This window comes from Sinohyriopsis cumingii, chromosome 2 (genome assembly GCF_028554795.1).
Source record: "Sinohyriopsis cumingii isolate HCF-2022 chromosome 2, ASM2855479v2, whole genome shotgun sequence".
In the NCBI taxonomy this organism is placed as follows: Eukaryota; Metazoa; Mollusca; class Bivalvia; order Unionida; family Unionidae; genus Sinohyriopsis; species Sinohyriopsis cumingii.
In genome coordinates, this window is record NC_142962.1 from 118,947,581 (window position 1) to 118,972,145 (window position 24,565).

A 24,565-nucleotide genomic window follows, 5' to 3' on the forward strand; every position below is an offset into this window, starting at 1 on the left:
AGCTTAATCAGTGCATAATAGCTTCAGGTAAACAAAGAACTCAACATAAACCACAGATACAAAAACATGCAGGTGGCAAACTTTTTCTCTGACTACTGGACTTTTGTCTCAGATTATTTTGGATGTACATAATTTTTGTCACCAGATGTTGCCTATTGATGTATAAAAATTAAAATTATATATTGTATGAAGTGCTTATTCAATTTAAATATAGATATCGATCCTTACTCTATGTATAAAATTGCCATCATTGAATACCAGCATTGAGCAGGGTGGTTTGCAACTTGAGAGGATTCTACATTTTTGCATTCAGTAATGTAACTTGAATCTGCCTGTATGCCTGTTTAGTGTGTGTGTTTGTATATATGTATACATTTTTTCCTATCAAAGTTTTGTCCTTCCATCTTTAAAATCAAATTCCACAACTATTCAAGATATCACTATAGAACTTGGTACACATATCAGCACTGGTATACCTGCTTAACGTCAGAGATGCATGCATCAAAAGTACAGTAGTATGTATTCTGTATTGTAATCTTGTCTTAGTAGGAAGATGAGTGCACATAGGTACACACAAAAAATCAACAAGGTTTAACAAAAACAGCAATGTGTTATATATTTAATTGCAATTGAAAAACCGAAGAACATAAGCAAAAAACTTGGTTTATTTCATTGTTAAAGACTGTCCTCACCATTGTTGGAGGTAGGTTTCAACAGACATGCAGCTTGAACAGCTTGCTTATTTGCCTCCATTGGTCAGATTACCTCCATTTTAACTTGAAGAATCACACTCTTCCATGCCATTTTTGTCATACAGCCACTAGTAGAGTTATGAGCATTCTTTAGAGAGTGTTTGGGAAATATGGCTATTGATTGTAGAGATATTTTGACGAAATTAACAATCATGGAGGTAAGATCCGAATGTAGAACAGGGTGATGCTGTTCCGTAGCAGCTAGCAGGATCAGTAAAGTTATGCATATCTTTTATGGCCTTCTGGTTATGGGCATGAGTGATGACATAAAAAATGAATCACAGACAACTTATAACGAGAAAAGCTCTAAATTATTTGAAGTCATAACAACAAAACAGCGTATGATCAAATCGACTTATAGCAGATTCTACCGATATCAGACTGTTGGTCATGATGTAGCTATTGTCATTCATATTACTTCAATTTCAGTATTTTATTTTTTCTTTTTCTATTTATCCATTCATCTATTCATTATCCATCTTTGCTCTAGATAACAATAACCACCACCACCATGTAACATCAGTCATCCATATTTCATTGACACTTATTTTTAGTAACATAATTCATTGTGCCTTTTACTGTATACTTTATAAAGTGAACTTCCTATATCTGAATTCTTCTGGACATTTTGGTGTCCTCTAGCAGAATATTTTGGGGTGGCATGGTAATACAGGACTCCATGATCATGTTAACTACTATATATATATATATATATATATATATATATATATATATATATATATATATATATATATATATATATATATATATATATATATATATATATATATATATATATATATATGTATGTATGTATATATATATATATATATATATATATATATATATATATATATATATATATATATATATATATATATATAGGAATAATCATTAGAACAAACAATGTAGACCCTGATCTGCTGGCACTTTTTGATGTGGCAGATAAGGGTCTTTGTTCTTTGCAGTTTGACTCAACTTATAAGTGAGTATATGGTACATGTTAAAGACTTGGTTGAAAGTTAACAACTTTAATGCAGTTACCAGTAGAATTATATAAAATACTTGAATATCATTTGCAGTTAAAAATCTCAGAGATCTTTTTAGCCTATGCCATCTTATCACTGAATTGTTTATGTTAATTTGCACTTAAATCAGGTTTTTTTAGAATGAGTTAGTGATAGTAGTGTCGGAAAAAAAGGAAAGACCTATTTAATTATGTAAAAGCAGTGTTTTATTCTTGGTTCTTTCAACAAGAAATATGATTTATGGCTATTTACCAGATATTTATGTTGAGATTATCTTATGCTGTAAAAAGTTAAAAATATAAGTAATGGCTGATTTTGAACCATTGAATCCACAAAGTACACTAAATCATGAAGGTCCTAAATATAGAATTCCTTGCAATATTGGTTTGTTTTAGAAGATTCTGGTTAATTGGGCCATCTTTTAATTGGGGCAGCCATGTATTTGGGACAAATCTTTAATGACAAAATACAAGTATACCTTTTTAACTGCATAATTGGGGCAGTTGCTTAATTGGGCCGAAGTGTTCAAGTCCTGATGTGTCCCAATTAACAGGAATCCACTGTATTTGGATAGTTAAGGAACCTGATACAGTTTCATAGGAAAATTAAAATTTAAACTCAGATTTTCATGTAATTGCCGTTGGCCCATATTTTGCAACAGGGACATATAGAACCAGTTACCATGGATTCAGACTCTCTATGAAATGAATATCATTTTCTTTGACAAGAAAAAATAATTGTTGCTGTAGCCTTGTATACTAATTCTATATTTTAATTTTACATAAATAGGTTCAGTTTTGTGAAGCATCAGATTCGTGCAGATTTTTTAACCTTTGATTTTTCTCGTGGACAAATCACACAGGTGTCAAACAATGCCATTGTCAGGAAGATATTGGCAGTACTTCCACATGTATGAACATAAATGTATTTTAAAATGGAGTCCTTTAATTTTCAGGTGGGATAATTCTGTGGTCGGAGTTACAACTATCAGTTTAAACCACTGGAGTGTATATTCTACTTGTGTTACACCTACATCCATTGCATTTGTATGCCATGCAGACAAATGTGTTATGTGGTAAGTTTCAAAGATTTTTTTTAAGGATACATTGTTCTTTTTCTATTTATGAAACCATAAAGATAAAAAAGCTGAATTAGGAATGGATGCTTATTTTCAATAACATTGGATGTTGGTGATATAGGACTGTATTTAATGATATGTCATCCTATGTTGACTCCACTAATTGGTTATTTATGGTCATATAAAATGGAAAGAGCTTTACAAGCAATTGATTTTGTAATAAAATCATCAACACTATGTGAAATTTAACCCATATTCTCTGTGGTACCCAAGATTAAAAAGCTATTCCATTACTACCTCACAAAGTTCTTGTTAACTTTGTTGGTCATGAAACTGTGTATCTTTTCTTTGCTTATTGTTTCACATTGCATGATTCAGAAACTTACTTCTGGTGTCAGTTTCACATCATGCAATTCAAAATTGTTAACTCAGTCACATTGTCCAACATCAAATCTTCCCAGGTGTTTTAATTTCTCTCTATCTCTTCAGTTCATTGGAGGGCAGCACTAAACACCTGGTGTAGATTTCATCATGATTTGATATTAAACAGTAATCAAAAGTTTTGTACTTTATTCAGACCAGGTGGGCACAATTTTGCCCTTGGTTTGAACTTTCCATGTCAAGGTGTCATAGAGTAGTGTTACCTGCAGCTAGTGTCAAATCAGTAGGTCCAAAGAAAATAGTACACAGTGGGTGCTTAATTTTATTCTTGCAGAATTTAACATTTAATGTTTCTTATATTATGCTGTCACTCTGTCTAAATTTTCAAGTTTTTTCCATCCTTAATAATTAATATATGTGTTAGAGAATATGTGTATATTTTCATTTTCATGAAAGCCAGAGTTTTCATGAGCTGGAATTCTGCTGTAATTTGCCAAACATTTTCACACACATGTGCTGCAATGTGCATCATTCCATTACTTAGTTTTCATCTTTCTTTTATTTGTGAATAAAAAAATGTGCGTATCTGAATTAAAATTAAATTTTTTTTTACTGTAAAGATATTTATTTAATGAAATGAGAATTTTTTTAAAACCTATTTCCCATTCAGCAATGATCGCATTGTGAATTGTTCTTCTCTCCAAATGAAATAGGGAATCTACAATCCAACAATGAAATGGCTGCACAAGTCAATCAGCATTGACTCAAATTGACTAAAATGAAGGATTTATCCAACTCTCACCTTCTGTCACCCAGGGAATCCTCTTTTCTCTCTTTTCTATATATATATATTGATACAGTATCACTTACATATATATGTGGGTGTGGGTGGGTGGGTGTCATATTTTGCCTATATGAGAAAATCTTTAGGGATAAAGCTATGCATTGCTTGCTTGGTCATGGTATGATATGTTACACAATACTTAAGTTTTGATACACAAATATGATATGTACTATTCAGCTAACATGTGAAACAATACATATTGCAATGCAGGAGTGATGGGAGTCGTGGTAGCTAAGTTGGTAGTGAATTGCACTTGTAATCTAGTGGTCACAGGTTCAATACCCACCCAGGTCAGACTGAGTCAGCTGCCTCAATGTATCATAGGGAAGGGCATTAAGTTACCATGTCTTTGGCTGATACAACCAATAATGTGTCAAAACTGCTATTAAAAGCAATAACAAAACAAAACAGGAGTGATACAAAGCATGTATCGTGATACAGACTCCTACCATGTATATCTGTCTTTGCAGGCAATGTCTTCATCATTGTGTTGTCATTGTATGCATATGGCACACTAATGGTACTGTGGCCTGAATATATCTGACTGTTTAGAAAATTCTGCATATGATTTTATTACAAACTGTACCATGAATTTGTAATTATCTTGCCTCTGAAACCTGAAATATTTCCAGATCAGAACCTTAAATACAACTGAGGAAGGCATTATGAGGTTGGAAGCAGTTTTTTAAACCTGAACTTGTAATAAAAATATAAATGTTCAAATTGATTTGTTTGTTGTATTTTATGACCATATCCAAATAAAAGATAATTTTAATGGTTAATTATTGAGAAAGGTGGTTTCTGTTAATGAGTAGGGAAACCATTCAGATAACAGGTGGATGATAATTCACAAAAAGAACAAAACAAAAATATGTAAATACTTTGTTCAAAGTAAATAAAACTTATCAATTTACTTTTTTTTATTTTACACCATTCGAGTTCATGTATTTCATGTGTCATTACCTTCAGGTACTACTGTATCAATGTTTTGTCACATTTGAGTGCAGTATGTATCATCACCTTTATGTACTACTGTATCATTGATTTTGCCACATGTAAGTACTGTATCAGTGTTACATCATATTTAATTGCAGTGTTTATCATCACTTTCAAGTGCTACTGTGTCAGGGATTTGTTATATTCAGTGCTACATGTAAGTGGTACTGTATCAGTGTTACATCATATTTCAGTGTTGTGTGTATATCACTTTCAAGCACTAATTTATCAGTGTTTTGTCATATTTTAATGTGTAATATGTATTGGAATGTTCCAGTAGTAATGTGTCAGTGTTTTATGATATTTTAGTTCATTATGTATTGGAATATTCCAGTAGTAGTGTGTCTGTGTTTTTTGATATTTAGTTCATTATGTATTGGAATATTCCAGTAGTAATGTGTCGGTGTTTTTTGATATTTTAGTTCATTACGTATTGGAATATTCCAGCAGTAATGTTTTGGTGTTTTGTGATATTTCAGTTCAATATGTATTGGAATATTCCAGTAGTAATGTGTTGGTGTTTTGTGATATTTTAGTTCAATATGTATTGGAATATTCCAGCAGTAATGTGTTGGTGTTTTGTGATATTTTAGTTCAATATGTATTGGAATATTCCAGTAGTAATGTGTCAGTGTTTTATGATATTTTAGTTCAATATGTATTGGAATATTCCAGTAGGAATGTGTCAGTGTTTTTTGATATTTTAGTTCAATATGTATTGGAATATTCCAGTAGTAATGTGTCAGTGTTTTATGATATTTCAGTTCATTATGTATTGGAATATTCCAGCACTAATGTGTCAGTGTTTTATGATATTTTAGTTCAATATGTATTGGAATATTCCAGTAGTAATGTGTCAGTGTTTTGTGATATTTTAGTTCATTATGTATTGGAATATTCCAGTAGTAATGTGTCAGTGTTTTATGATATTTTAGTTCATTATCTATTGGAATATTCCAGCACTAATGTGTCAGTGTTTTGTGATATTTTAGTTCATCATGTATTGGAATATTCCAGTAGTAATGTGTCAGTGTTTTGTGATATTTTAGTTCAATATGTATTGGAACATTCCAGTAGTAATGTGTCAGTGTTTTGTGATATTTTAGTTCAATATGTATTGGAACATTCCAGAAGTAATGTGTCAGTGTTTTGTGATATTTTAGTTCAATATGTATTGGAATATTCCAGTAGTAATGTGTCAGTGTTTTGTGATATTTTAGTTCAATATGTATTGGAACATTCCAGCAGTAATGTGTTGGTGTTTTGTGATATTTTAGTTCAATATGTATTGGAACATTCCAGCAGTAATGTGTTGGTGTTTTGTGATATTTTAGTTCAATATGTATTGGAATATTCCAGCACTAATGTGTCAGTGTTTTATGATATTTTAGTTCAATATGTATTGGAATATTCCAGTAGTAATGTGTCAGTGTTTTGTGATATTTTAGTTCAATATGTATTGGAATATTCCAGTAGTAATGTGTCAGTGTTTTGTGATATTTTAGTTCAATATGTATTGGAACATTCCAGCAGTAATGTGTCAGTGTTTTATGATATTTTAGTTCAATATGTATTGGAATATTCCAGTAGTAATGTGTCAGTGTTTTGTGATATTTTAGTTCAATATGTATTGGAATATTCCAGTAGTAATGTGTCAGTGTTTTATGATATTTTAGTTCAATATGTATTGGACTATTCCAGTAGTAATGTGTCAGTGTTTTGTGATATTTTAGTTCAATATGTATTGGAATATTCCAGTAGTAATATGTCAGTGTTTTATGATATTTTAGTTCAATATGTATTGGAACATTCCAGCAGTAATGTGTTGGTGTTTTGTGATATTTTAGTTCAATATGTATTGGAACATTCCAGCAGTAATGTGTTGGTGTTTTGTGATATTTTAGTTCAATATGTATTGGAATATTCCAGTAGTAATGTGTCAGTGTTTTATGATATTTTAGTTCAATATGTATTGGAATATTCCAGTAGTAATGTGTCAGTGTTTTGTGATATTTTAGTTCAATATGTATTGGAATATTCCAGTAGTAATGTGTCAGTGTTTTATGATATTTTAGTTCAATATGTATTGGAACATTCCAGCAGTAATGTGTTGGTGTTTTGTGATATTTTAGTTCAATATGTATTGGAACATTCCAGCAGTAATGTGTTGGTGTTTTGTGATATTTTAGTTCAATATGTATTGGAATATTCCAGCACTAATGTGTCAGTGTTTTATGATATTTTAGTTCAATATGTATTGGAATATTCCAGTAGTAATGTGTCAGTGTTTTGTGATATTTTAGTTCAATATGTATTGGAACATTCCAGCAGTAATGTGTTGGTGTTTTGTGATATTTTAGTTCAATATGTATTGGAATATTCCAGTAGTAATGTGTTGGTGTTTTGTGATATTTTAGTTCAATATGTATTGGAATATTCCAGTAGTAATGTGTCAGTGTTTTGTGATATTTTAGTTCAATATGTATTGGAACATTCCAGCAGTAATGTTTTGGTGTTTTGTGATATTTTAGTTCAATATGTATTGGAATATTCCAGCAGTAATGTGTTGGTGTTTTGTGATATTTTAGTTCAAGATGTATTGGAACATTCCAGCAGTAATGTGTTGGTGTTTTGTGATATTTTAGTTCAATATGTATTGGAATATTCCAGTAGTAATGTGTTGGTGTTTTATGATATTTTAGTTCAATATGTATTGGAACATTCCAGCAGTAATGTGTTGGTGTTTGTGATATTTTAGTTCAAGATGTATTGGAACATTCCAGCAGTAATGTGTTGGTGTTTGTGATATTTTAGTTCAATATATATTGGAACATTCCAGCAGTAATGTTTTGGTGTTTTGTGATATTTTAGTTCAATATGTATTGGAACATTCCGGCAGTACTGTGTTGGTGTTTTGTGATATTTTAGTTCAGTATGTATTGGAATATTCCAGCAGTAGTACAGATCTTGATGCAGTGTATCATCAGAAAATATAATGATGTTTATCAATACAGGTGAGTGTACTCACTGACACTGTAGATGATATTCTGATGTGAATGAAGTCATGACCAATTTGTAATATTTCTTCCAATGTTAGCATTGAAAGAACAACAAAATTGTCCTGCATATAAACTGTCATTTTTTGCTCATTTTAATGATGTGATTAAAGTCTAAAGCCATATCTTTGCTGATGATGCACCTTTATTTTTAGTCCATTTCTTTGTGAGAAATGTGAAAAAAATGATCAAAATAGCATATGTGCTGATGTGAAATAGGGAAATCCCAACCTCTGAATTGGATTGGTTAGGTGCTTTCAGCCCAGCAACATGAGTGGGGTTTTTAATGCCAAGGCAGTTGAAGTAGAATGCCTTGCCCAAGGACACATCATGGTAGCTGACCCAGGCTGGTCTAATGGTAGAATTCAATAAGCATCACTTCCGTCTGGTGTCCAGCACACTAACACTTGAGCCACTGTGGCTTCCAAAGCAGGACCTTTGAAAACTTCATTCCTACCAACATTTTCTGACCCTCAGGTGGGATTACCCTAATGTATACCAGTGCATGTGATGGATTATATAATTTTTGTGATATTAGGGTCCTTAAATTTTCTTATAAAGAAGACATACAGTACATTTATGTATGTGTTAAATAAATTCAGAAGAGGGTTACATTATATGCATAATGTACACATTGCAAACAGCATAGACCCAAATCTGTTAATATGTAATTCTAACAGATTGGGGTCTGTGCAATTAACCTGAAATTGAAGAACAATTATGACCATGATTTGTTGGCACATTACATGATGGCTGATAAGGAACTCAGTACTGGTTGTTAGAATGGCTGATGTTCAATGGTACAGCAATACATGAAAGGTAATAATATCCTGAGGCAGTTGAAGTAAAGTACTTTGCCAAGATTTGCATTTAGGAAAGCTGACCAGCCCTGGTCTGGAAAGGATTTGAACCCACAACCTTCTGCAGCAGGCACAGCATGCTGACCATTGACATGCCACAGCTCCCATTTGAATAAGTAATTGCAGCATTTTTTAAGATCTGTAAGATGAGGAATTGATGTATGTTTTGTCCCATGAATTTTTCTTTACCTTCACTGATGAAGAAATGATGCTGTTTTTTTTATGATGTCAGCATAAGCAGCTTCTCTTACCAATATTTTAATTATGCTACCTGCTTTTATGTGTGAAAATGTCATGAGTAAATACCTAAAGGAGATGAAATTGTAAGCCTGAAATTAGCAACTTCAGTCATACAATTAGTTTCTGTTCCTTAGAGCAAAATTCATTTAACTCCATTGATTGACAGTTTTTACTTTACAAACTTTAAGGCTGTAATAAAGGCATAATAGTTCAATAGATTTTTATTAATTTCAGATAAAGTTGTGCTTTAGTATTTACTCAGAAATGAAATCAAATTAAAGGTAAATAGTAAGATACCCATTTTCAAATTGTCAAAACTCTTGATTGTAAATAAATTCATTTTGTAACATTCTACTATTCACCAAAATATCATTCAGAAATTTGGCTGTGTCCATTCAAAATCACAAAAGGCATGGTGTTTCTACACAATTTAGAGTGCCTCACAGGAAGAGATCTCATTCTCTCCTTGAATGCCATGAGCAGGTTTTGTACTGGCCCTGAACCATTTTTGTTTCATGGTTTAAACACATGTATTTGATTGTAATAATTAATGTGTCAATATTGCTTCCAGAAAGAGTGAAATATGGTAAGGACTGTTAGCCTTACCATAAATCCAGCTAAAATAAATTTGTAAATGTTGAATCTGTAGGCTTCTTGAATGAATGAAGAAAAATACAGAGAAGCCAAAAACACTGTTGCACTGAATGAAGTGTAATTCAATGTTATAACACTTTAATTTAAAAAATTGACAAGTCAAACTTTCAGATAGCATGACAATATTAATTTTAGGAAAGCTTGGGATGGTGTAAATTGTTAAGAGCTTGGTATAATCTGATTTTAATATTCTCTTTCAAACCACTTTTCACATGCACACCATAAGGAAGAGTTATCAGGTTATGTCATCCATCCATTTCTGATTGTGTTTCTGCACAGACAACAATTACCAAACTTTGTAAACAGCTTGCAGCTGTGATAAAAAATGAAGCCAATTAATTCGAGGGTAAAATGGTCTAAGTTCAAAATCACTGTATCTGAAAATGAAAAATTGTTTCAACTCTAAAATTCCATTTCTTAACTATATACTGTTATTAAAGTATGTGGATGGCTTACACTTTGGGTAACAAAGAATACCGTCGATTTGGGAATCAAAAGGTTAAAGGTTTAGGTCATTATGATTGATAGAAGAAAAATTATTTTCGCATAATAACTTTACTCCTGGACTATGTACCTTGATCAGCATTTGAGGAATGCTTGCACGTCAAGTATGGAAATGCTTGCACGTCAAGTATGCAAGAAGCTTCTTGATTTTGGGGAACAAAGGTTAAAGTTGGGGTTCATTGTGACTCAAAAAAAAATGGGTTTTGTACAACAACTTTTATTCTAGAGTAAAATCCTTACCAAACTTTGTGGTTTGCTTAAACTTAAGGTATGTGTAATAAAGGAACCATTAGATTTTGTGGTCTAAATAACAGAGCTCATATTTATAGTAAGTTGATTAGAAAATAATACCTTCTACACAGTCAGTTGATTTTAAGACCACATACCTTCTACAAAAGTCAAAACTATTGAGATCGATTGGTCAAAACCCCAACAGTCAAACTTGCCTCCTTTTGCCCATGTAGAGTATGTTTACTAAAATGTGCCATGTCTTATCATTAATACAAAACCTGTTGCTGTTGCATTTATGGTGCTTTTCTGGGCAGAAAATACCCTGAGTGTGTAATGAAAATTCATTATCTAATTAGGATGAACCAGAAGATTCTTGAACACAAGATTGCCCCTGGTACATCCCACAGAGAGATCTACCCTTCGTTCTTTTTCCAGTTGTAGACATGGGCTGCTTAAATTTCAAGTTGTAGTTAAATTGTCTCGGTTTAATGACACGATTTTATTTTTCTCTTTCTATGCATTATTCTTCTGTTTGAATTAAGCTTTCTCTTGAGCTATTCACCTTTCCTTTGTTGGTTATGTTTGGTAATACCTTGTTTTTAGATTCTAACCCCACAGTGTTTGCTTGCTATAACTGTTATTGATGAGAATTTTTTCTAGCTTAAGGAGTTATTTACCTAATAAGTATTTCAGTCCTTGCTGAATGTGGTCTCCAGACTCATTGTTTCTGTATATTGCTTTATTAAGGTAGTGAATCTTAATATTTCACCTTTTCTGACAGGACATGTGTTATTTATTCTCCTCAGAAAACAAGGTTGCACACCAGTATTTTCCTTTGTGTTGTGTTATCAAACATCACCTAATTCATGGAATTAGTATCGAATAGTGTTCATTATTATTATTATTCTTTTTGTTAGCAATCTTACCAAAGTGGATATTTGCTAATTTAATCATTGCCAGTTCTCAAATAGGGCTAGTTGACATCATTCATTATCTTCAGTATTATCTGGGTTTTTTATACCTTAAATAAATTTGGTCTGCAGACTTGTATTGATTCTGTTTATTGTTTATTGTTCTAACCAATCATCTAATTTCACATTTTCTTTTAATGTGACTTGGGCTGTTTTTATCTCTAAAAGGCATGTCACACGCCAGTTTTCCACATTATGTTGTGTTATTGAACACGAGTTCATTCTCAGCTTGGCATTTTCCAGTTTGCATAAAAACATTAGTGATTCTTTGAATTCTCTGAAACAGCACCTAGATAAAGAGAGTTCTTGATGTTATCATATTGGCTTATAATTAGTTTATTCAAATACATTTACTTGCATGGAAGTTTTTAAATAAATCTTCACTTCAGCATTCTCTTTAAGCTGGATTTGGGTGGGTGTGGTCACAGGAAAGCCCCATGAATTGCCCATTAAACTTGCATATCTCTGTGGGACAAGTTCTGGGACCTCACTTTAACTTGCCTGTCTCTGTGGGACAAGTTCTGGGACGTCACTCAAACTTGCCTATCTCTGTAGGACAAGTTCTGGGACCTCAATCAACAGCATTATTTAATGTGCTGAAGGTGGAATCTCTGTCACCAATATCTCTTCATTGTTTGTTGGAAGTAGCTGTGAAAACATCATAGCATGTGTTTTCCTTGCCCATGCCTTTTCAGCATAGCTTCTCTACCTCCACACAGATGTTGCTCTGGATATATCTAAGATCTTTTTAGAGGACATTAGGAATCTTCCCTGGAAACACATGCTCTTTTCAGATGGCTCATCCCCTTCAGTATTTTAGAGACCCAACACTGGTGATTTGCATCCACTCCTGACCATTCAAACTAGCCAGATGGCAAAATCATTCTGACTGACCACTGCATCGGGTAGCAAAGTTTTTGAAAGCCATATAACCCCAGTGAAAGCAACACCCCATTTCAGAACTTACCATAAACAGTCAGGTCCCAAAAGAATGTGCTGCAAAGGCCCAGGGAGGAAGTTGGTGGGCTGTTGCCCTTGTCATAAGGGCACAGGTGGACAGCCTGTGTGACTTGTTCCCTCTCCTACAGTGTTCCTCTTCCATTGGTTCCCATAGGTGTCAGGTTAAACCTCTTATTCAGAGGCTTGTATAAAGACATCAATCAATTAATCAGCCCATTTAAGGTCACCTGGTGACCCAATCCTCCTTTTTAGATTTTCGGCTAGCTTGAGTACTGCAGACTAGATCTGTCTTTCTGTTTGTCATTAGTGACCAGGCTGTATCTTCTACTCAGCCTAGAGACATCAGAGTTTACTCCATCTCAAGATTGTGCCTATGTGGGGATGAGTTTCCTCACAAACAGGATTAGTCTGTGTCCCTGGGACAGTATAGTCAAGATCCTATCCCTGTTGAAGGAGCTGAGAGTATTGACCATGTTGTCAGCTTGTCCTTTTCTTTCACTGCTGGGGATCTTGTATGTCACAACAGACCTGGTTCCTCTTTATGTTGAACTGGAATCCAGACAAGGCTGCTCCAAGTGCTCCGATTTCTGATTTGGTGGACAAATTGGAACTGTTTTCTGACCAGAATCCCCTTGCATGCCCCAGAATCAGATTCAGGGTGAGGTACTCATCTAAAGCTGAAAGGACTGATTCTTTAGGATTTGTGTTCCGAAAAAATCTTTCCTCTGTATTAACAATTTGGGAATGAGTTCAAAGTTCATCAGTGCAATAAAAGTTTGCTGCATGAGAGTCTTCTATGATGACACATTAGTGGTAGCATACCTCAAGAAGGCAAAGAAGCACACATGCTTCTTCTGTCTGCATGGGGCTTTAGAATACCCTTTGCTGGGTGCCTTAGATGGAATTACCATCTAAGCTAGCCATGTTCCTCATTATAAAAAAAATATTTTGAAGGACAGTTTGTGAAGGAAAGGGAAGATAGTCTTCACAGAATGGTATCCACATGAATCCATAGCAGACTTTCTGTTCCAACTTTAAGGCCCCAGCATTCATGATTCAACAATCTTCTCAACCTGCTGGTAGACCATTCTAAGACATTACTCAAGAGTCTCCCACACAACTGCCAATAGATTCTCAACCTTTTCACTTAGCCCATTTAAAATGATCTTTCCACCAGGACCAGTTTTCAGACAAGTCAGCAGGTTCATTTATTCAGTTCAGGAGATGATCTGCATCTAAGGTCTACGATGCCAAGTCAAGAATCTTTTGGGATCAGTGTTGTAGAAAACGTGTCAATCCAAGCTGTCTTTCTGTGAGTGCAGTGGCGAAATTACTTCACTTCAAGTCAAGAATCTTTTGGGATCAATGTTGTAGAAAACGTGTCAATCCAAGCTGTCTTTCTGTGAGTGCAGTGGCGAAATTACTTCACTTCCCATTTGAAGAGAAACAATGTTCAGTATCTGCTATCAAGAGCTATAAAGCAGACCTATCCAACACATTCAGTATTCAAAAGAATTGGTCATAGGGAAGGACTCTCACTTAGAAGACCTGTTCAGGTATTTGGAGCTGCCAAGACTTGCTAATGCCTCTATGGAATCTTTCTTGCATCATGCTGTCTATAGCTAAAACCCTCAGTGAACCATTTGGTGAAGCTTCCTTTAAGAACCTTACCCTCAAAACTATTTTTCTTGCTCTCATTAGTGTCTGCATGAGGAAAGAGCGAGCTTCATGGCCTATCCACAGAGCCAGACTTCATAGCCTATCCACAGAGCCAGACTTCATGGCCTATCCACAGAGCCAGACTTCATGGCTTATCCACAGAGCCAGACTTCATGGCCTATCCACAGAGCCAGACTTCATGGCCTATCCATAGAGCCAGACTTCATGGCCTATCCACAGAGCCAGGCTTCATGGCCTATCCATAGAGCCATACTTCATGGCCTATTCACAGAGCCATACTTCATGGCCTATCCACAGAGCCATACTTCATGGCCTATCCACAGAGCCAGACTTCATGGCCTATCCACAGAGCCAGACTTCATAGCCTATCCACAGAGCCAGGCTTCATGGCCTATCCACAGAGCCATACTTAATGGCCTATCCACAGAGCCAGACTTCATGGCCTATCCACAGAGCCAGACTTCATGGCCTATCCACAGAGCCATACTTCATGGCCTATCCACAGAGCCAGACTTCATAGCCTATCCACAGAACCAGACTCAATGGCCTATCCACAGAGCCATACTGTATAAGGTTGAGTGCAATTAAGTCAGCTTCTCTCCGTTGCCAACCAGTTTTGTAAGAAACACCAGCTTCCTTTGGTTGGGGATCATCCGGTTTTTATGTCCAGCCAGAGCTGCATGCTTGTATTTGGCAGCTTCTGAAAGGAGAAGAAAGGGTAGGAAAAATAATTTCCTCATACTTAAGGATTCAGCTGATCTTTCAGCTTCCACCAATTCAAGGTGGATTGCATATACAATTAGGAGAGCTTATCAATCCCTTCCTAAGAGAGACCTCTCATTCATGGAATTAAAGGTCATGAGGTTTGTCCTCATGGGTCGATATAACTTGTTAGTGTTTGGAGGATGTGATGAAATTCACATATTGGCAAGCTCACCCTACCTTCTCCTCTTACCTTCCCTTGTTTGTTTTACCTTAGTTCATTGTTTCCATTTGTGATAGCTCAAAAAGTGAACCATGTGGATATGATCTTGCAGTAGATTTCTATTCTACAGGACGGTTGTGGGATCATCAGCCTATCACCAACTAATAAACTGAGGTATGCAATAGCTACAGGTTTTGTATTACTGACATTAAAATGTTGTTTTGAGGGGTAAAACTAATTTCGATATAATACATTCCTTTTTCTATTGCTATAGTCCCTCCTCCTTTTCCACAGTGATGTCCCACTAGTTTTAGCTTAAAATGAATGAAGGACAGTATGCATGGGCAAGGTGTTGACAGGTTGGACTAGGGAGGCGGGGGAAGATTCATGTTCTAGAATCTTCTTTTTTACCTTACTGGGAGGACATATTCTCTTAATACAGTTGGGGTATTTTCTGTACAGAAAATTAACAGATATGCAGTAGCAACAAATAAGCAATATATCATTAAAATTAGTTTTACCACAACCCAAAACTACATTTCATGGTTGATTTGGTACCTTCAAGAAAGTATGGATCAAAAGATATTTAAATTGCTTCATTTGCAAGGAGCTCAATCTTTATCTCCTTCCCTCCCTGTCTTACACATGCATGTGAACACACACACACACACACACTGAAAATATTCTGATCCATCTTTGGAGAAATTTTTTTTCTTCTTGTAATTGAATATTTTAATCGACTGCTTGCTATTTTCATTCCTGTCTCATTATAGTACAAACAGTGCCCAATTTGAAATTTTTCACATATTTATAAACAGTTCTAACAATTCTTTTTTCGTTGTGTATGGTGGAGTGGAACAGTGTATTAAGGAGAGATTCTGAATTGACTGGGAAATTGTATCGTTTAGTTTTCAGGTTGACTCTTTAGTGAACAAATAGAAAATTCATGTGCTACTTACACATTCTATAGATGATACAGGTGTGATAAACTCAGGGCTACCCAGGGCAAGTTGAACATTTTTACTGCAGGAGCAAGTTAAATATTTTTTCTCCCGACTAGAAGTTTAGTTTATTTATGAAGGGAGAAAAATATAAATTATTGTCCCCTTTTACAAGTTCATGAAACTCTTTTATGGACAGGACCAGCATTGTAGAGTGATCCTAGTTTTGGAGTGATGAAAGGGCTGAGGTTGACCTTGACATTCTTTGTTCCTTTCAGCCAACCTCAGGGTGCTAGGCATCACTATAAACTGCCACACTGCAGACATTATGGTATATTATTATTATGACTGAACCTTTTTTAAGGTTACATGAAAACTCCATCACACGCACACACACACACACAAACTTGGATCACAATAACTGAACTTTGTAAACTATCTCTCTTTTTGTTGAAACAAAGTCAAAGGTAGTAAATGTCCAGCAATCTTTTTTAAAGGCTATAAACTGTTATCAACAGAAAACTTCAAAAATACTTATTGCAAAATTCTAATTATCAAATCTTAAACAAGCGAATAATTGCTTATAGTTTTCACATGAACTTATGACCCATCAAAGCAAATATGTAATTAAATGCATATATAGGTTTCTTTTTATTTTATCATACATATATTCCAAATTTTCAACTGGGTTCTCATTAGTATGTCAGGAACAGTATAAATCATTTTTAAAACTAGCAGATCACTAACTTGCAAGGTTTCATCCCTGGTCATCTCTTGTGCTTAACATATATCAAGTACTTGCAATCAAAGGTCAAATTTAATTTAATTCACGATATCGTATTCTTATCATTTATGGTTCTTATGCTTTGTCATGCTTTTGTAAGGTTCCTAATCATTTTAAAACCTCCTATTTTGTTTTTTTTATAAATTATTAAGATTTAATTTCCTGTGTGCAGAATTAATAGATACTAGTTAACAATTCTTTTGCCAATAAATCTAGATAACCTTTCAGACTTACCATGAAGTTACTGCTGCCCCTCCCTTTTATTGAGCTAAGGTACTTATTAAGTTACAGTATTATTTTGGCAAACTTGAAGGCAAATAAACATTGATTCTATATGGTTTATTGCCAACCTTTCATCACAGTTATTGTTGATGAAATCTCCTGTATGGAGAAATAATTGTATCATGCACACTGAAATATTAGACTTCCGTTGCTTTGAGTCCTTTAATTTAGTGCTGGTGACACTAATTAATGACTACAAGTGCTTCCGAAAAATGAGAAACATAAAGAAATCTTTTTTAGCTGGCGCTGTTTAATATGACAGTCATAATATAATAAATCATAGCACCTAATTCATTTTCGTTAAGACCTCTGGATCAAATCTTGTGTGAACTGCGTTATCAAATAATCAGATGCAGGAATATTTTTGAACAAGTATTTTACTTCAAAGGAATTTATCACCCTTCAAAATTCATTCACTGTGTGGGACATTAATGTGTGTGATATAGCAAGTGAGACTTATTTGTCAGGTTCTGCATTGTATGTGCTACCCCACCCCCATCTCCACCATTAACATAGCACAGCTAAAAGCATATACACATGTCTGACCTCACTGCATCTCAACCGTTCTTTCTGCCTAGGTCGTAGGCCACGGTATAGAGTGGTTTTATAGCACCTGCCGCCATGGAAGGTGCAAATTTACATTCTTGGTTTCAGTTTTGTGTTTTTCCCAGATATCTATACAATGTATACACTCAATTTATGCCAAGGATGCATTCCGGAATTTAAGGCATAAATTGAATATTGGCATAAATTGAAAGTAATTTTTTTTCCACAATACTTGTAAATTAAAGAAGATATGGGGAAAATTATGCCTCTTGGTTTTCAGGTAATAATTATTTATGCATATTTTTCTCAGTGAGAGATGTGTACACACATGAGCTGCACACAAGTCACAGCAAGTGTTGCCAAAGATAGCAGAAAAACGAGCACAGTAGTACAAATTGAATGTTATTTCTTTATTATAAATGGCATTAAAATGAAAGTGCTTAAATCAAATTGGCAAATAGCAAGTGTCACCTGTAACAGGCACTGTGAAACTAGGTTAGTGAATGCAGTGAATCTTGATTATTTCTCTACCCTTATCACAAAAATAGGTCAATGCAACCATTATCTCATTGACTTTGGTTAAATTTTGTGATTTGTTTCTCATCAAACTGAATGATGGGTACATCTTCATTAGCAGTATCCCATTACAAAAAATGGTCACTAACATTTTACTGGATTTGTTTTCTACATGATAATTAATGCTTACAAGGCTTCTGGAGACTAATATAAACTTTGTGACTGCAGGCCATGAAATATATTACTTTTTTATATCAGTGTGTAAACATATATGGTAATTGATACAAATTACATAACATTTTGGAGGAATAAATTGCACTTTTGTCATTTAAATGTTTATAACCTCCTCTCGAGTGCCATGGGCTACTTTTGCAGTAGAGTTGAGAAATGTCAGTTTTATATTATCTATGGAATAAAGACCAATTTGAGTTTTTATATTTATCAAAGACAGTAACCAGAATGGCATTCAACTGGTGATGATACTTGCTATATATCCCATTCAGCTGGAATGGCATGTGCTTTTTGTAAGCTTTCAGCCAAGTCACTGGTTGTTGTGGGCTTAGTGTCATTTTTCAGCAGATGATAGGTTATACATGGCAGCCAGTATCTCTGGAGGAGGATGAACCCAGGAAAATCCCAGGAAGAACCAGAGAGACCCATAGTAAGTTGCTGATAAGCTTTATCACATACCCACATTGGCGGAGTCGGAGACTCAGGCCCACATAGACAGAGGTGAGATGGCAGTGTTTGGTAAAGGCATGTGCTTTAAAACCACTCGACCACCTGGGACATTTGTAAAGACTCAATTGAATGTGTCGATGCAAATATTTATATGTCGATTGTAGAACATTACATACAATCAAGAGTTAAATGCTCTATTTTAGTTTCCACTATGATTAAAAGTGAAAATTACAATTTATTATTTACCTTATGTTAACAATTTTCTTTTTTGGGGGGTCACTGTGGCAAAGTGGTAAAGGTTTTGAACTCTTAATCAGAATAGGACAGTCTCAGTTTCTTAATATCAACTGCTCCTGTTGCCTAAGTATTTAGTGTCTGCCTCGAATGTGGGAGGTTATGGGTTTGAACTCCAATCAAGTCATACCAAAGACTTACAAAAATGGTACTAGCAGCTGTCTTGCTTGGTACTCAGCATTAAGAGGTTAGTGTTGGGACTGGTCAGCCTCAGGTGTCCGGATAATGTGACTGGGGGGGACATGATGCTGCATGTGTGTGGCATGATGCCTCAGTGCTAGACATCACTATAAACTGCCACACTGTAGATATCATAGCAATGTGACTAAAATTTGTTAGAGCTATGTTAAAAATCCAAATCACACATAATTTTCACTGTCAGATTAGCTATTGTAGTGTGTCCTTCACAGTGTTGCTGTGCACCCCCCTATCCCACACCCCCACCCTGCAAACTCCAGCTAATTTTACTATGTTCTGCATGTTTGAATGAATATATTTGTGGACCAGAAAGATGATGTGGTTTAAGTACATCCAGGAGTCAGTGACATTTTCTGTTGAGATCATGCAGGAAGGTTTAGATAACACCATACTCCATTTAGGAGTTATTCCTGGAGTGTCAAATATCACATCTACTCACTTACAAGATGAGTCCAACTGCAAGCGGCACAGACACTGACCAGCCATTGCATAATGCGCTGTCAGATCCGAGTCTGTGCAGTTTGTTAAGAGTAATCAGTTGAACAAACAACTTAGATCCTGATCTGCAGACATTATGCTATGGCAGATCAGGATCTTTGTTGTTTGCAGTTTGACTTGACTTATAAGCGAGTACACATGGTAACTTTTGCACTATAATGGTTAAATAACATTGGGGAAAACTTGAGAGGGGGAATATCTTACTGTTTTTTTCCACGTCAAAGGTACAATAACACAGTATCATACAATAGAATATTCAGCAATTGTATAAAAAGAATGGGGCCTTTTTCTGTGAGAATTTTTTTGAGGTATTTCAAAAATTTAGTCAGTCATATTAGAATTCTGAAGACAAAACAATATTGAATCTTTGCCAAAAAGGCCATACAAGAGATGGTAACATGTGTGTATTGATCTACATAAATGTGGCCTAAATATATTGTTATGGTAATAAGTTATACCTGTCAGAATTCACTTAATTAAATATTTTATAAAGTTAACTAAAAGGGTAAATATCAGGTGTAAATTTATCGGACATTTCAGATATATAGTCCAAATCACTACAGAACGATTGTAAACGAATATATATTTAACTTTTACATAGAATGTAAACAAGCAGATGCTAACATACCATATGTACTTAATTATAAGTTAAGTCCAACCACAAAACAACATAGACCCTGATCTGCCATCTGATAAAGCTCTGGATGATTAGGTTCTGTGTTGTTTGTTCTACTGATTACTCATTACAATACTTTATAAACCCAGATCAGTGATGTATTATGCAGTGGCAGATCTGGGTCTGTGCAGTTTGCAGTTGGACTTGATTTGTCATTGATTATATATGGCATGTATAATTGATCTTCATAAATACTGTAAATTTCCATTTATTTGTGGTGTACCATTGTTTGTCAATTTCATGCTTGCTTCAAACCACATATTTCAAGACCAAGTGAAAGGTGTCATTCCTGTTTAAAAGACAGACACACTGTAGACACTCTACAAATACAGGCACCCAGAAAAGGTAATTTATTTCAAACCACAAACTGATGCCCACAGACAAAAAATTAAATTCTCATTTGATTTCAGGATGAGACTTACAAAGAACCTTGATTGTTTGTAAAATATATTTTAGTGCACATGAAACTTGTGAACCTGTTTAAAACATGTCAGCGGGTTTAGGTTACATCCTTTTCTTATTAAAATGGCAAAAATTGCTTAATGTGAAAAATTATAGATTTGAAAGCTCAAAATATCACTTATCATCAAAAAGAGTAGCTAGTTTGCAGAATGTTGGAGTTGTCATTTAAGATGACAATTTTATTAAAAGTATTTTGTAAGATTTTCTTTTAAAATATTTTCTCGGTAAAATAACAAAAATATATGAGGAAATAGTGATACATGAAAACTATTATTAAGTTCTTACTGGTGGAAACAAGTTAAAAATAAATGCCAATTAAATAAGCCTTATTAATTGAAATTTTCGTTTTAATTTCATCTTTCAGTTTGGTTTCAGTGTAATTATTTTAAATGTTATATGTCCTCTTCTATTCAAATGTGAAAAGAGTCTGATGGAAGTTATGGCAAAAAACCAAGAGTACTTGGAGACCTAACTGAGTGCTCATTCAGCATGCAGGATTGTCTTTATGTTGCTAACTGTTGAGAACTAAATGATTCTTCTTGGAGATGATGACACAACCCAATTAACAGATTAATTGTCTCCAATCAGTTAAGATATATGAATAATGCCAACAACATGGTAATATTCGGGTCTAGATCTGCATAATTTCTTGTCAAAAATCACACACACTGAATACAACTCCCAAGTTTTTGCCTTTGCCTAATCTGTGGATTGTTCTTCAAAATATGCAGTATTGCATTCAAGCTAATGGCTTGCAAGTTGTAATTAAATGTAGATATTTTTATCATCTGATTTTCTTTTTCAGCCAGTGTTTTTTTTCTCAGTCTAGATGTAGTTTCTGGAACAGTGCAACTGCCATGTGCCAACTTTATTTATAACAGGGTTCCTGCACAGGTCTGGAATTCTGGAGGAAAGGTCCAACATTTGAAAACTGCTTTTCCAGGTCTTAAAGATGTCTGGAAAAATTGAAAAAGGACTGAAAAGTCTTTACAAAGTTATAAATTTTCATTGTTACCACCGTTTTAGCTGGAAACAAGTAATGCGACTGCTCTTTTACGTTTGGGAAAAGTTGTAGCATACAGATTCCGAGTCTCTTGGGAGGTCTGGAAATTTATTTGTGGCAGGAACCTTGTTCTTTCTTCTTAGTAGAAATAGCATGGAGTTGTTCTCTGTCATTGCCATATGCTATTAATGAAGAAGTGTACGTGCGTTGTAATTTTTAAAATGGCTAACTTGAGGAATGAACAAAGTGCAACATATTTAATGTTTTAGCACTGGCACCTAATGAGCATAATTCTAGCCATGTGACTGTAATTTATTTGTGTTTTTCTTACAATGCATACACATGCTTTTATTCTGAGAGGTAGGCAACTCTGACTTTACCAGATGCATGAATTTGTGAGTATTGCATGTCAGCTTCATTTATATTAAAATTCTCTAAAACTGATTTATTAACATTGATTGACTTCTTAAGGCTTAATATCCAATAATATTAAAATCCATTGTAATAATCTTTGAAGAAGAGATAATAATTCTTATGTACAACAAAAGTTGCTGGTGCCCCAAGCACCCTGCCCCAACCAACCGTAAGTGTTCACCAAAATTTAAGTCTCCCTCACTGTCATGCACCCTTGTGGAGCAGTTGATGTTTATTGACCCCATTGCTGAAGAGTTATTGAGGAGGAGGCATTTATGGATTATAACGTGAGGATCTTGATGGTTTCTAAGTTATGATCCAGGAGCCACAACTTGATGCCACCAGGCCTCATACTATACTATTTCTCCACCGATTTTGATGACACCTGGGTTGGTAATTGCATGCCATTTCACAGGCATGATATGTAGATTTGGGTGTTATTTTTATACATAATGCAAAATTACCACCACCTCTAGCATAATCCCAAAATTCTAAACCTGCTCTGCATATCTACAGAGCAGCCCCAGTTATATCCATAGGCTTGAAGTCACTCTTTTAGACTCTGTAGAAGGAGCTACATGACATTATTTGCATGGACAGGTTGGATTATGTAATTGCAGTCTTGTTTCCCAAAGGGTGCAAAGGTTGAATCTTTTTGGTAGGCCTGTTATTTTTTGCTGGAAGTTTAATACATTTCCTTTCTTATACATTATACAGCATAATTATAACAAAAATTATAAAAAATAATTAAAACAAACAGAAAGAAAGAAACTTAGCTGTTACCAAAATGAAGTTTCCAGTTTAATAACATTTGTGATAAACTGTTTATATTTTATTGAAGACAGGTTGTCTTGGTGATGGAGGTACAGTATACAAAATTTATACAATTGTTATGCTGAAACAAGTTTAGATCCATGAGAAAAGCCCTAGTGAAATCGAAGAGCCAAAAATGCAAGAATTTTACAGGGTGATATCCATTTTAAATGTCCCACTTTTCACATTGTAATTGGCTAATGTCACTAATGTTCTGTATGCATTCATTCTGTCTACCCATTTGTTAGTGGCTTAGACCTTAATTTGACACTGAATTATGTAACAGTAGATCTGGGTCTGTGCTGATTGCTATTGGTTGCATGTTATATTCAAGGAAGTACTTCAAGTCTTTGCCTAGGGCAGGGTTCAAACCTAGGACTGCCCAGTACATGTATTGGGTTTAGCATTATAGCCAACAACCTGTGAATATCTGTCAACGTCTTTGCTTGAACAAAATTCTAGCTATATGCAATAAAAGTATATTGAACGTGGAAATTACATGAATGTTATTTTGTTTTGTTCTTTACAAGATAATGCTGTGTGATATAACATTAACATATTTTCTTTAAACTTATTTACAACTTAATTAATTGACTTTAATCCTTTTACCTCAGTATTTGTTAGTGTTATATTTTACTTATTTCAAATAGGTCTGATTATGTATGCAAAAGCTTTCCAGACATTTCAGAGAAATTCTACGTGAATTATGCACATTTACCCTATATACTCCTGTATAAGTCCAATTCAACTTCAAATTGTGTTGAACCACGTCTGCAATTGCATAATCATTGGCAGGACTGGGTCTGTGTAGTTTGAAATTGTACCCACGATACCATTATGGGGATTAAAAAGGTTACCATTGTCAGAAAGAAATATTAACAAGATCTTTACCCCTCAGATGAATTCTACTATATAGGCCCTCTTACAAGTCAAGTCCAACTGTAAGCAATGTAGACCCTCAGCTGTAACTGAATAATGTAGTGGCTGATCAGTATCTTTATTGTTTGTTCTACTGATTTCTCCTAACAAATTGCATAGACCTAGATCTGCAAGTACATTATCGGATGGCAGATCTGGATCTGTGCAATTTGATGTTGTCCTTACCTTTCAAGAAAGTATAAAAGGTACTAATACTGTAATTACCTATCTTGCATCTGGATGAAAAGAGGTGGTTTGATAGAGCCAGTTTTCCAAGGTATTAATAGGGTTTCAAATTGTCAGGTGTAGTCCAAACCTTTGATCAATGTGGGTTAGTGTGGCAGTGGTGCAACAAAGGATTAGTTTGTCTCAACTTGCA

General features: G+C 34.6%; 1 long non-coding RNA gene across 5 annotated transcripts in view; it reads left to right on the forward strand.

The window, feature by feature from the left end:
- Window positions 1-24,565, forward strand: part of LOC149805688 (uncharacterized) — a 234,785-nt gene that overhangs the window by 35,990 nt on the left and 174,230 nt on the right. For all 5 annotated transcript variants that reach the window (XR_016419768.1, XR_016419770.1, XR_016419767.1 and 2 more), the window contains exon 2: window positions 2,736-2,855. This is a non-coding gene — a long non-coding RNA (uncharacterized LOC149805688). The remainder of the gene's footprint in view (window positions 1-2,735; window positions 2,856-24,565) is intronic.